Consider the following 14,994-nt stretch of genomic DNA (forward strand, 5'->3'; position numbering starts at 1 on the left):
GGGGGAACCACAGGAAGAGTAAGGGACAACCCTTTCAGTGACATTTTAGGGGAACACCATTTCCCTTAGCAGATCAGGTGTTTTTTCCTCTCACTTGTACATTTCTACTGCCCTCCGGTACACCTTGCAATTACCGCCAGCCTCAGTTTAATGTGTAAAATGGCACTTAGCCGTTTGAAGACATTTCATGCCTCTTAAAAATAAGGGAGGAATGGTCACGCTGCTGCACGGGGTAGGGCGCACTGTGCCCAGGGATAAGCACTGCAGCATCAGGCTCTATTGATTGAGCCAGGCCTTCTGATTCTTTATTCTAATGTGCTGGGAGATTCGCAGCAGCTTCCCATCTAGATAAGACAGGGCACAAATAGCACACAGAGAGCAGCATAACAAGCGGAGGGTGGTGGGAAAAGGTGGATGGGGGGTAAGGAGACAGGCCAGAGGGTGGATGTGCATCTGTCTAGATGGGATTACAATCGAGCTAATGGATAATTCTCCATGGGGGGGGAATTGCAACAGAAAAATGGCTTTTCAGATAAAAGACGTTTTCACAAAAATGTGTATTTTGGGTAAAAGATTTTTTTTTGGTCAAAAAGCCCCAAACATTTCCATTTTAAACCCAAACATTTTATTTTTTTTAAAAAGTCAGAAAAATATCAAAAGTCATTTGTTGACAAAAACATATATTTCTAGTTTGGTTGCAGTTTCTCATGGGAAAACAAGCCAGCCCTCGTTTTGAAGCTTTTGTCTGCTTTAGCTGCGGGGGGAGTGGTGGAGTGGCGGGGGGGAAAGACGGGTCCCTGGTAGCCAGGCTCCATTGCACTGGCACTACAAGGCTGGGCCGGGTTGAGGGGTAGGCACTGTAGGGTTAATTCCCACTGTAGAGCCCATATGGATAGTAGGACTCCACTGCCAGGGAACAGCATAGATCTCTCAGGGCCAGGTTCCTGCACCACCCTCTTCCCCCTCCAGTGTCTGTGCACCCAAAACGGACAGAGTCCCCTGGACATTTTTCACCCTCTTTTGAAGCATTGGTTATTGCAGGTAGGCAGGATACTGGGTGAGACCTGTCTACATATGGAGGAGACTAGAGGGACCAGTGGTCTGACCCCATGCAGCAGGGGGCAGGATAGTGGCATAGTCAGCCCGATATTGGGTGCAGACCCAGAGGGCCTGAAAAGCATGCAAACATTTGGGTTCGTACTGGTCTCAACCCTTAAAACACCTTGAGGTTTGCCTTTGAGTTATCTCAGCTGTCTTTGTGGTGGGCTCTTGCCCCTTGCCCAGGCTCCATCTGGGGCCTCGTGTAGCCCATTGTGTGTGCTCTGCACTTTGCTCAGCAGACTGAAGGAGAGAGGCAGCCGTGAAATATTCAGTTCTTTTCCACCGCTCGAAGGCAAGCCATCAAGGCAGCCAACTTTTCATCTTGTGGTTTCCAAAGTTGCTTTCAGCTGAGCCAGCAAGGAAATTGCTAAAGATCATAAATTATTAGTGCCTTTACATTTTCATGTCACTTATGGGACTGGATCTTTCCCAACACAGCCTCCCACAAACACAGCATTAATCCTCTCTCCCGCTCAGCAGAGAGAGCTCAGGAAGGATGGATAACAAATCGTGGCCTGGAGTGAGTCAATGGAGACCTTTTGGGCTAACCTTTCTCAGGGACAGCAGTGGAAACCCCTTTGACTTTGATGAGTAGGTGAGAACAGAAATTGACCCCTTGGATCCAGATGGAATTGGATGGAGCAGAATGATATAAATAGCTGTGCAGGGATCAGAGGTGGGTGAATGGGGTTGGAGGAAAAAAGAACCAGCCCAAAACCTTCAGCCTGAGCCAAGCCTTTCTTTGAAGTTCTGAAAAGTCTGACTAACTTGGTTCTGGTCTTCTTGGGTGGATGCAAGTTTGCATGTGAAATTGAGCTGGCTATCTACTTCAGTATCCTGCCTCCTGCTGTACTGGGTCAGACCAATAGTGCCTGTAGAAGAGCAATGTCCTGCCCCTTCTTGCACTGGATCAACCCAATGTTTATACGTTCGTGCCCCGCTGCATTTCATGTGTATTCCAGATGCAGAAATGCTGAAATGCCACCAGACAGGCTCCTTTCCCAAGATGAGATTTTAATTCTTTATCGGCAAAATTCAGCTCTTCTTCATTCCTGCTCGACACTTAAGGACATCATAGTCACAGGCATTTGAGAAGTGTCGTAGGTTAGCTAGTGACTCAGGTTTGTGCATGGTTGGAAGAGGAACATCACAGGGAATTATTATAATTATTATTGATCATTTGTATTACCAGAGTGCCTAGAAACCCCAGTCATGGCCTGCTGTGTTAGGTGCTGTACAAACACAGAACAACAAAGCAGTACCTGCCCCGAAGAGTTGGCAATCTAAGTATAAGACAAGAGACAACAGACGGACACAGACAGACAGGAGAGTACAAGGAAACAATAAAACCAAATTGGTCAGCATGAACATCTGGAGTTCTCTTCCAGGGTGACTGTCTTTTGAGTCTCATATTTCCTAATAAAGCAAGAGTTTATTATTGCTATTTGTAATTATTCATATTCCAGTCACAGCTAGAGGCCCCAGCTGAGATCCGGGCCCCCTTGTGCTGGATGCTGCACAGACATGGAGTCAGAGACGGTCCCTGCCCTGAAGAGTTTACAGTCTAAACAGAGAGGACAGACAATGGAAGCATTATTATCCCCATTTCACAGGTGTGTGGAGGTGGGGGGAGAATGATTTGTCCAAGGTGACATGGCGAGCAAGCAGCAGAATGTGAATAGAACCCAGGAGTCCTGACTCCCTTTCTGCTGTCTAAGCATCAAAGGTGGATTGTGAAGATTAATTAATTATACCTTCTGCTTTTTCATCTCTGCATCTCAAAGGTGCATCAGTATTGTTATTACCATTACACAGATGAGGAAACTGAGGCACAGATTTAGGAAATGACCTACCAAAGGTCAGAGAGACATAGAACTTGGAATAGACAACACGTTTCCTGAGCACTAACCACGGGCCCATGCTCCCTCCCACCCAGCTGGGAATTCACATGCACGCCAACTTGGCTATATCTGAATCTCTGTCTGTTTCATTCTCCCATGAAATGCTCCATGGGTGCACTTCTCTATGTCATTCATTAGCTTTCTTTTCTCTCCTTGAAACCAATGAAGAAAAATGACAATAGCATTGATTATTTTACAACAGTAAAGTTAATTATTTCAATGTGCAAAAAGCCAGGAATTGCAAAGGTTCTGGACCGGATTCTACTGTCACTTATAACACCATTGTAACACCATTGAGATCAGCGTAAGTGAATGAATGCGAGATTGTCACAGCAACAGTAACTCTGTGACACTGTACAGATAAATAGATGGGTGGATGTGGGGGGGAGGGGAAGATGGATGGATGGATCTTGAGACACAGGAAAGATCTGATCTTCAGAGAGCAGCTACTCAGCATTTTCTGAAAACCAGGCCCCTCAAGACATCTCAAGTTGGACATCCCAAAACGGATGTCCCCAAAATCACTATTTACTGTGGACAATCTTGGCTGAGATATTCCATGGCAGGGCTGAGATGGCCAGATGCAAGAGACCATAACACTCTAATATCCTAACTTCTGTACATGTAAATCCTCAACCCTAATATCACAGTAAGCTGGTCCCTCGCCCTAGATAATAATTATCTAAAATAATTATCCTTGCCCTAACGACCCCCGGGCTCCCAAAGATGGTGTGATAAGGAGGCAGCAGCGAATATCTATTCCAAGCTTATTCCTGGAATGCCAGTCTACGCAAATCTTTGATGTCCTTGGAAGACTTTCACTCCAGAATGTCTGATTGAGGAATTAAAAAAGGCCGAATTGTGCAGGGCTGACAGCAAGAGGTGTCAATCGGCTGACCCAGGACTGGCTAAAGCTGCTAAGTGGATAAATGCAAGTGTGTGCTGCCCAGTGCGGCGACTGTGCACGCCGTGAAATAATCCTCTTAAATGAGCACCAGCTGAAGGATAATTGAAGTGGATACCCTGCTACAGAGCATGGTGGGCTGAACCGCATTAAAAATAATTGCGAAAGCCTGGCTTGTGTGTGCTCCCAGCTCAGCCTGGCAATCCTCCTGGCTCTAATGACTGGAAGGTCGTGCCAGCACTTGTCCTAGGAGGCAGCATGCTAACATGCAAACCAGGAACAGCTGAGGATGTGTACCATGCAAAGGGAGCCCTCACCCATGTCTTTACCCTGGGGCTCAAACTGAACCAGGCTCCGCCCTTGCCCCATCTTCCAAGCACACCCCTCCTAATATGGAACCAAGGGGTCTAGTTCTGATCTCACTTACATCACCTGTACGCCACTGTTACCCACTGGGGTAACTTCTCATTTACACTAGGGGTGAAAGGAGAAGACCAACCAGTGGAGTTGCAGGGGCCTTGTCTTTTGAAGGGCCTGACACATGATTGGGGACTGTGAAATAGCATTAGGATGGCCCAGTGAGCAGGATGCTAGACTTGGCATACTGGAGTTCAGGTCCCAACTCCGCCACTGGCTTCCTGTGTGACCTTGGGCAAGACACTTAGCTTCTCTTGCCTCAGTGCCCAGCTGCAAAATGGGGATAATAGCCCTGCCCTGCTCCAGAGGGGTGCATGAGGATAAATATATTCAAGACTGTAAGATGCTCAGATGTAAGTGTCCCAGTCCAGTTGTGGGTGGCCAGACCTAGCAGCCAGAGTCCATGGTCACAAGACAGGGGTTAACTGGGTCAGGATATCAGAACCACAGGTGAGATGCCAGGAAATCAAGGCAGGGGCACACAGTCCAGAGCAGGGTGGAGTTCAGCTGTTCAGACAGGTTCCTGTTCCTGCTGCTGCTGGCTTAAGTAGGGCCATCAGGCCAGTCAGCTGCTCTCGGACTCCACCAATAGGACTGAAGGGGCGGAGCCTCAAACTGGGGCTGGGCTTCATGTGTCCCAGATATGCAAATGTCAGCAAGCTGCTAGATGGAGGGTTGGAGCATGGCTGCTCCTGGAGACCAAGGTTTGAGACTGTTGGGTCAGGACGCTATATACCTAATATAGAGAGGGGGCGTTCCTCCTGATTTACATTGGGGTGAGAGAGGAGCTACTTTTGACTCAGTGAGTCAGTCTGCACTGGATACTGGTGCCTCAATATGGGGTGCCTGAGTGAAGGAACTGTACCACGGTACGGTGAGCTGTGTGAGGACTGATGGTTGCTTTACAAACCGGTTTTCAGCAGAATCAGGAGTAGGCCAGGGATGCGTTTTCTCACCTTCGTTGTTTAATGTTGTAATAGTCCATCCGATGACAAGGTTGATGGAGGCCAAAGCAGGAGATGTGAAATTTAAAGATTCATCTTTAGAGGATCTCGAACATGCAGATGATATTGTCTCACTTGGAGAGCCACTGACCAACTACCGCGAATGCTGGAAGAGCTGCAGAAAACTGTAGAATCTCTGGAACTTAAGATCAATGATGATAAAACCAAAGCTACGCATGCCTGCTGTAAAATGAAAATGAAAGACCTGCCAGCACTGCATGCAGATAGCAAAGGCATTGAATGGTGAATAGTTTTATCCGTCTGGCTAGTTGGTGGACAGCAGGCGGTTCGTTGGATTGGTCTTGCATCAGTGGCATTTCAGCGTCTTCAAAGGCCTTTGTTTGGGCGGCGGGATGTCTGTGTGACAAAAGATGCAAGCGTTCAACACAGTAGCGATGAGAACTCTGTTATGTGGAGCAGGCACATGGTCGTTAAAAACAGCTGAGGAGAGGAAACTAAATAGCTTTCAGTGTCAGAAGTTACAGCATATTCGTAACATCCATCGGGTTGCTGTTGTCATGAACTAGAAAATATGTGGACGATCCCAGCAAGTAGCAGTCGTGCAGCAGGTGAGAGAAAGATGACTGCCGTGGTGAGGTCATGTCCATTGGGCAGAGGAAGGTATGCTTTTACAGATGGTTTATAGAGCTGAGGGTGAAGGAAGCAGAGCACGAGGCTGACCACAAATGAAATTGGAAGGTGCAATTTTGAGGGATTTCAGAAATCTTCCCATACTGACTTGGCTGATGCATGAAGACTTGCAAAGGACCACTGAAGATGGAAGTCCATTTGACATGCCACCACAGCTACATCGCAGCCGTGAGACTCTGCTGCTGCTGAGACTAGATCTGTCTCTCCTAGCGTTATTACAATTTGTTATTTCACGGCCCCATACCAGGTGCCAGGCCTTGCATGATACAGAGTCCCTGCAACAAAGAGCTCACAACTGAATTTCACACACAATAGAATAAACAGAGGTGACAAACCAGCCGGGAGCGGTCGGCGGACGAAGGACAGGAGACGGTTAATGGGGTGACATGGTGCTAAAGCCTAGGGCAATGTGTAGAATGTTGGGCTAGTTCCTCAGCTGGTGTAAATCAGTCTAGCTCCGATGAAGTCCTTTGATAACAGCTGGGGATCTATTGTCAATTTGATCAATTGTCCCTCCCCGGAAGTGTGCGCACAGGCGCACACGCACCTGCCCACCCCTCCACCCCCCTTCTCTGGTATTGCAACATTAGGTTTTTTTGGTAATCAGCTTATCCTTCGGTCCAACTTCGGTCCTTTCTTCTCTCTTTTCCCTTCCTCTCCACTCTGTTTTTCCTCCTCTCCTCTCTCCAGATCTGTTTGCCCTCCCGTCCCCTAGTTTGTACTGCCAACGAACTGCAGGCCTGACAGAGGGATACGCCTGTTAAAAACATCACTTCTCTGGTGGCATTGCCCTCCCTTGGCTACGGTGACAGGGGTCAACTCTGGCCAGTGGAAGTGAGTCCAGGAATAAATGCACCAGACAGCGAGAGCAGCCGCTGCTGAAGAAGGGCTACCTGGGCAGCGTGCTGAAGGAAATGTGTAAGGAGTGTAACCGTGGGAATGCAGGGACTGTGGGCAAAGGAGGGAGACAATTGTGCACTCTGCTGTGTATGGGGTGTGGGGGAGAGCAGAGCCTCCAGGGGAGGGAAGGAAAGACACCCCCCCCCCAACACACACACACACCACATACATTGCACACACAATAGGTACATGCACCACAAATATATGCACTCATAGTATATACACCCATACCCAATGTATATGCACTCAAAGTACACACACAGAGATACTGACACACATCACACATGTATGCATCCACAATATACTCACAGACACACACCTATACACCATATGTATGCACAGGCAACAGAGCACATATATATATATATACATGTATGTGCACATTGACATATATATCACATCTATGCATGCAAAATGCTCACACCCCCCATCATACACATGTAACATGCACTCTGAGATATCACATATACAACCAGTAAGCACGCTATATATACAGCACACCCACTGCACAAATGACACACACAGAGTGCATTTATTATTATTACTATAGTGGCCCAGGACCCCAGTGTGCCCAATGTGCCTGCTGTACAAACACCGAACAAAAAAATTATCCTTGTCCCAGTGACCTTACAACCTAAGAGAGAACAGCTGGACACAGGCAGCCCAACGGGGCTGTACAAAGAAACAATGAGACAGTATTGGCCAACGTGATAGGCTATGGTCTCAGCACACCAGCAGCCCAGGTGTTGGAGGCTAATGAGATAGCTTTGCGATGCTGACAGGGAGCTCCTCCCCAGTGGGAGAAAGCACAAAGGGGCATGTTAGAAAAGGTGACAAGTGGATGATGGAGATTGGCAACATACATAGGCACATGCACATACACAGGCAGTACAAATACACACTAACTCTGCATCTCCTTCACAGCTACGAACGACATGTATGACGCACAGACACACATCTATCTATCTATCTACCTATCTGTCTGTCTGTCTACCTCATGCTCATTACAATGGTATCTAAACACCTAAAGGGAGCTGTGAAAGAATGGGATCTTCTTTTCAAACTCGCAGATCTCTCATGGGGTGACTCCTTTTCCCACCTCCACTGCCGCTACGGCTGAGCTATGGGCATCCGTCAGCCTCCATGGGCTGTGAACGTCCCCACTGAACCCACCGCAAGGAGGGGCTAGTCGATTGTCCTGCCTGGGTCCCTTGTGCTCTGGACAATGTTGTGCAATTCTGTAGTGTCTGGGGTGGTACTCAAGCCTTCCCAGCCGAGCAAGCTGAGAGCCTGGCAGGCGGCGAGGTGGAGGATGATAATGGGGAGATTCTTCCTGTGTCCATCCCAAGGACGGCCCCACCCTGCCCTGCAAATCAGCTGAGCTATTCAGGCTCCCAGCTGAGAGAAGCTAAGGGTGCTGGCTTGGAATGAACGTACAACCCGGGTATGGGTATGGAACAGAAAACTGCCTGGAGCCAGACGCTGGGAGGCTGAGAACAAGCAGCAATCTCATGAGAATGGATGTCACAAGGAGAGGCCTTTAACTTTCACTCAGCAAGCCAGCTCCTTCCCCCTCCCCCACCTGCTTGTTCCAGTAATGACCTTTCCTTACCATCAGCCTTCTCTCTCTCTCTCTCTCTCTCTCTCTCTCTCTCTCGCTCTTACGTAAGTTACTTGTATCCTTGGCTCCCAGTCATATTTTTAGATGCAAACATTTGTGCAATTTTTTGATCCAAAATTAGAGGGAAGGGAAATGAAGACAAATAAACAGCGATCAAAATACGAATCAGATGTTTTGATGCAGGTGGGAAGCTCGCAGGACTGAAATGCAAAGAACATACAATCCCTTGAACATCTTCTTCACCAGCCCCAAACCCAGCAACCCCCAACTCTTCCTTATCACCCATTCCAGGGAACCTTTCACTTTTAGCATTAGGGGATGTTCATAAAAGCTGGTTGGGCTTGCTATGGTGATTTGTAATGTAGTGGTGCTGAGAAGGCCCAATGTGCTAGGGGCTGTACAAACACATAGGAAGAGAGTCCCAACTCTAAAGAGTTTACAGTCTAAATAGACAAGACGGACAGACTGCTGTTACTCCCACAGAATGGGTGGCTCAGAAAGATGTATCTCCTGTTCTCTGCCTATGGCACACAATAACTAATCTCCTGAGGGCTGGAACGTTTTGGTCTCGTTCTAGTTGCGGGGAAGTTTTTAGTGGCCTGTGATGCACAGGGAGTCACAGTAGATGGCCTGCTGGTTCTTCTGGCCATAAACTCTATGCAGTGACTTGCCCAGAGTCACACAGGGAGTCAGTTGCAAGTCAGGAATTGCACCCAGATCTCCTGAGTCCCGGCCAAATGCCGCAGCCGCAGCCTTCCACTGCCCTTCTGCCAGAAAGGGTGAAATAAAAACAGACAGAGCCTTTTAACCAGGGGAAAGACCAAATAAAGAATTCCTTCATCCAGCCCATTTGCCTTCCCTACAGGTGGGAGAATCAAGGATTTAAACCTGCCGAGAGCAGGGGGAGGCAGGCACTAGTGATCTTACTATTATCACCACCGGTGGAGATGACCTGCTGGCAGTCACAGTGGGACATTTTAGGACAGAAAGATCCTCTGCTAGTCCCTGCCCCTTCGGGTTGCTGGGTTTCGCACCAGAGGCCTGTCTCCAGCCCGTGCCGGCCCCAGCAGCTCCTTAGTTGACCCTGCCCCAGCTCCACAACTCCTGCGCAGTCCCAGCTGGTCCCCAGAGTAATGTTTGTTCCTCAAGCTAAACTGGCCCTAAGAGGGAAGCGGTGTAGCCCCGTGGACAGAGCATGGCGCTAGGCCTCCGGAGATTTGGGCTCTATTTCAGGCTAGTCCCTTCCCCGCCCGGTGCCTCAGCTTCCCTGTTACGAGATCGAGCCAGTGATACCCCGCACCACTGGTGCAACGTCAGGAGCCCTGCGGACAGCATGTATTAAGCGTTGCTATTAATGGTACCACCAGCGCTGGCACTGGGACTGGCGTGCCTGGCTGAATGCAGAGCTCTCCTGATGCCTAGCCACATGGTGTCTGAAAGAATCGCCTCAGCATTTCCTCTCCTGCTGCCTCCCTCCTCTGACCAGCCTTCTGTCCCGTTCCCTGCATCTCCCTCTCCCTGCTCAGACAGCCTCTCCTCCTCCCTTCTCTCTCTCCCTCGATCTCACGTTCCTCCTTCCCCGACTTTTCCCGCTCCCCTCCATCCCACAGTATCTCCATCTCCCGCCTCTCCCTCTGTTACTTTTCCTTCCTTTCTGTCTCCATCTCCTTCTATTTTCCTTTCCCTCCCTCTCATTATCTCTGCAGCCACCCTCCCGCCTACTCATCCATCACTTGCCCCCCCTTCTATTTCTCTCTCCCTCCGTGCTTATCGGATCTCCTTCCTCCCCACCCTCCTTCCCCGTTCCCCCACCCCTCGATTTCTCTCCCTGCCTCTCTGGCCCAAGGTCACCCTTCTATACAGCCTAATCAATGTCTTTCTCTCCTAGCGCTGGCAGTGGAGGTGGTGATTTGGCTCCAGTGAAGCAGAACAGAGTGAGATGAGAAAGCCATTCATCTGCATTGCCTAAACCCATCCCCATTGGAGGGAGAAGCACAGGGAGTGTCACCTTGAAAGGCTGGGTGCAAGCGTGTGTCTTATCTTCAGAGCCGGGCCTGCTTTTCACCCCCCTCCCTGCCTCGGGCTGATCTCCTTCACGCCGCTTCTGCGCTGTTCTACAAGCTGCTTGGACCGCAGACCTTCCAAGCAACGGGCCCCCGGGGGACTCGGCCTCGGTTTTTCTCTCTCTTATGTTACCAGCGGGCTTCTGATTAGTGCCTGGAATAAATAACGGCGTGATAATTATTTCCCTGATGACGGCCGCGGAGCTGAGATGCTGCGGCGTTGCAGAGGGCGCCGGCTGGAGGGATGGAGTCTCAGCTGTCTCACTCGACATCACCTGGATCCCTGAGCTGGGATAGTACCATTCTCTTCATCCACGCCCTGGGGCCTCTGAGACGCCCCCATCTCCTGGCCTGGCAGATCAGAGACACCCTGTGACAGGCTATGTAAGGGGCTAACTTAGCTAGCTCCCCGCAGTGCACCTGTGCTGGGTGTTAGGCCCTAGTAAAGGGGTAGAGGTGGTGAAAGCCCAGGCTGGTGACCTAAGCACTTGGCCACAATGCCAGGGGAGGGGGAAGCTGCGGGAGACAGGCAGGGATTCCCGCCTCCTTTGCCTTCTGCAGCTGAATTCAGCGTTTCGAGCCAAGCTGGTCTGATTTCATGCAATTAATTAATATAGTGCTGGGGGGGGATGACGGGGGACAGAATCCAGCCCCCCCCAGTCTGAACACCAGGACTTTAAAACCCAGGCCCAGATTCTACAGCCCGGGCCCTTCTCCTGCCTTCGCCCTCCCGTCCCCAGCAGCGCTGCCCGGTCGTTGCATGCCCAGCTGGGGGGCGGTCACTGTCCCAGTGCCAAAGCCCACGCCACATCGCTGCCTGGTTCCCCTTTCCTGCAGTGCTGGCGGGGGGACACGGACCTCACACATGGGGCTGGTGGATCAGGGAGGGAGCCCAGCGCAGCGGGCGGAGATTAGCGAGTAGATTAAGCACAGGAAGTGAAAGGAGATCAAGCTAACAGATTACAAGGGGGGAGATTTATTGCATTTCTCCCCTTCTCCCCTCCATAATCCCCAGCTTCATTTGGATTCTGGATGTGGAAGATCTGCTGTCTCTGGCCAGGGTCCAGAGAGTGAAAGGTCCCGCGATTAAGTTATGTTGCAAGGATGCACAGACTCAAGTCCTGGGAGAAAATCAGTGTGGGCAGGCACAGGAGAGGGGGCATGTGACATGTCCTGCACCCTCCAGGAATGCAATCTCAGCCACAAAGGAGAGGATTGCCCAATAAAGTTGCCCTCCCCAAACACATCTAAGACTCTGGCTTCTGTGTGCACAGAGTTGAGTAAAGGGAGCAGTTCTTGGCCCTGCCCTATTTACCGTTGGTTTGTTTTTTAAATCAATGACCTGGAAGAAAACACAAAATCGCTGATACGGTTTGCAGATGGGGGGTGTGGGAAACAGTGAAGGGGACAATTCACTGATACAGAGCGGGCTGGATCGCCTGTTAAGCGGGGCGCAAGCAAACAGTATGTGTTTTAATACGGCTAAATGTAAATGTATCCATCTAGGAACAAAGAATACAGGCCATGCAGGATGGGGGATTCTATCCTGGGAAACGGTGACGCTGAAAAGGGCTTGCGGGGCATGGTGGATAATCAGCTGAATGTGAGCTCCCAGTGTGATGCTGGGGCGAAAAGAGCTAATGCGATCCTGGGATGCATAAACAAGGGAATCTTGAATAGGAGCAGAGAGGTTATTATCCCTTTGTATTTGCACAAGTGTGACCGCTGCTGGAATCCTGGGTCCAGTTCTGATGCCCACGATTCAAGCCGGATACAGATAAACCGGAGAGGGGTCAGAGAAGAGCCACAAGAATGATTAAAGGATTGGAGTCCCTGCCTTAGCGATAGAATCAGGTGTCTCAATCTGTTTAGCTTCATAAAGAGAAGGTTAAGGGGTGACTTGGTCACAGTCTATAAACACCTATATGGGGAATACATATTTAATAAGGGGCTCTTCAATTTAGCAAGCAAAGGTATAACAAGATCCAGGGGTTGGAAGTTGAAGCCACACAAATTCACAGGGGAAATAAGGCAAAACTAACAGTTCATTTTAATTAACCATTGGAACAACTTTCCAAGGGCGGTGGTGGATTCTCCATCCCTGGAAAAGGTTTAAATCCAGATGGGCTGTTTTTCTCAAAGGTCTGCTCCGGGAATTATTTCCGGGCAGTTCTCTGGCCTCTGTGACGCAGGCTAGAGGTTCCCAGTGTTCCCTTCAAGCCTGAGACTTTCTGGGGGCTTGTCTTTGTGTGGGAGTTTGGGTGGGTGTACGTACCCGCCTGTCTGTGCGTGGGAGAGCGTGCAGTTGTCTGTGTGGTGCACGTCTGTTTGAGGGGAAGTGTGCGTCCGTCTGTGTTCCTGTGTGAGGGCTGCCTCCCTGCCCCAAGCTTCGCCAGTTTTATTGCCTGTGATGGGGTGATCCACCCAGGCCTGCCCCTGAAGGGGTTAAGGTGGCCAGGGTGGGTCAATTAGCCACCGAGGCTGCACCTGCAGGAGGGGAGCCAGGCTGCAATGAGGACTAATTACAGGATGACACTCACCGGGCAGGTTCAGGAGGTGTTTGTATAAAGCCAGGTAGCTGAGGCCAGAAGGGAGCTGCCGGCAGGAGGGCTGCAGTTCCTCTCTCTGAGGCCATGGAGAGACAGGAGCTGGCTCAGAGAGAAACGCCTCCGTGGAGGGGCTAGAGAAGGCGCCTGATTGAGTCACTGTAGGAAACAGCAGCAATGTGTGGGACAGCGCAGACTTTAGCTGCTGGTTGTAGGGTCTCTGGGCTGGGCCCCGGAGAAGAGGGTGGCCCAGCTTCCCCTACCAGCCAGTAGGGAAGTAGCACTGTTGAGGGGCAGTGAATTGGAAAACTGCCTGGGAGGGAGAGACTTTTGGTATAGGCACCCCAGAAGGGGAAAAATACAGTGACCTGGCTGGTGGGCCAAGCCATGAAGCAGCAGCAGTCGAGTCCCCAGAGAGAGAGAGAGAGATGAAGTGCGCACCCACAGGAAGGGGCATCAGACTGGCAGAGCTAATCCCCAGCTGCGGCCACAAGGAGGCGCTCCAGTGGTGAGTGCAGCTGCCCATGACAGCCCTGCTCTGACGTGCAGGCTAGTCAGGGATCCCAGGCAGTAGGAGATGGGCTTAGACTGAGTCATGACAAGCCACACAGTCCCCCTTTGCGTGGTGTGAATGCAGCTGGCCTGTGCGGTGGCAGGGGCAGGCCCGTCACTCTCCTGCACCGAGCGTCCCCCGTCCAGCTGTCTAGTACGGTTCCTGCTCCGTGTCCGTGCTGGGAGCTGAGCACCCTGCTTCTGCTGAAGGGAGCAGAGACTCAGGGTTGGGACGCTGCCCATGGGCAGGGCCAGGTTGATGCCATGAAGGGCTGAGGCCCTGGAGCACTGGGGCCATGCTGCACGGTGGGGCCCATCTGCAGTGTGAGGGATAACTTTCCCTAACTGGTGACCGTCCACCTGGGAGCACATCCCTCCCTCTCCCCTGTGTTCTGCCCTCCTCCTAGCAGAAACGTGTCACCGCCCAGGCTGGGTGGAGTGTACTGATGGTTGGGAACCACGAAAGGGTTAATCAGCCCCACATGCCCATCAGGATCAGCCCAAGGGAGTTTGTTCTGATGACCCAATGCCTGAGGCTCATTGGATGCGTGCACTGTCATTTCTATGGGAGCTGCTGAGCAGGGAGCAGGCCTGGTCAAAGCTGAACACCCAACACCCCAGCTCCCTTCTGCTCCCGCAGTTCAATGATGCTCGGCTGAACCGGCCCTTTGAGTCAGAACGATGCACTTCTCTGTTAGCTCTTTGGGGCAGGGACCGTCTCTGTTATCCGTGTGCACAGCGCCCGTGTCACGGATCCACGGGGAGGGTGGTCTTGAACAGCTCTGGCTCTGTCCCTGGGAGGACCCTGTCAGTGTGTCAGCCCCCTTAGGTCACACTCTCTCACTGGCGTAGGCCACTTGGCTTCACCGCCTCTGGGACCAAACCTTGGAGCCTCCAGCCCCCCTACTTCACGCCGGGAACTCTCTGCAGTGAGTCCACGTAAGGGAGACTCACACCCGAAGAGAGCAATGCACCTTCAACGGGAGTGACTCTCCGCCAGTGGTGTAAAAGCGGAAGGGTTTATTAGATGTCTGGAGCACACCCTAGAAAGTCCTTAGTTAACACAGAGAACAGAAAGCTATAGCATAGCCCAGCTGGGTCAGGCCCAGAGTCCTCTGATCCCTCTTCAGTCCCAGTCCAGAAACTTCCCTCTGCCTCCAGCAGCACACACCTAACAAACCCACCTGGCCCCTAGCCAGTCCTTTGTCCTCCAGCTGGTCATACCCTAGAGAGGGTGGGCTTCCTAGAGAGGGTGGGCCATCCATGGTCGTTTGTTGCTAGATGCCAAATGTCCAGGCATTGTCTTCCCGTACTCTCCATGGGCATGCGACGCC

This window comes from Emydura macquarii, unplaced genomic scaffold (genome assembly GCF_026122565.2).
Source record: "Emydura macquarii macquarii isolate MOO-44397 ecotype Brisbane River unplaced genomic scaffold, CSIRO-AGI_Emac_v2 contig_3220, whole genome shotgun sequence".
Lineage (NCBI taxonomy): Eukaryota > Metazoa > Chordata > Testudines > Chelidae > Emydura > Emydura macquarii.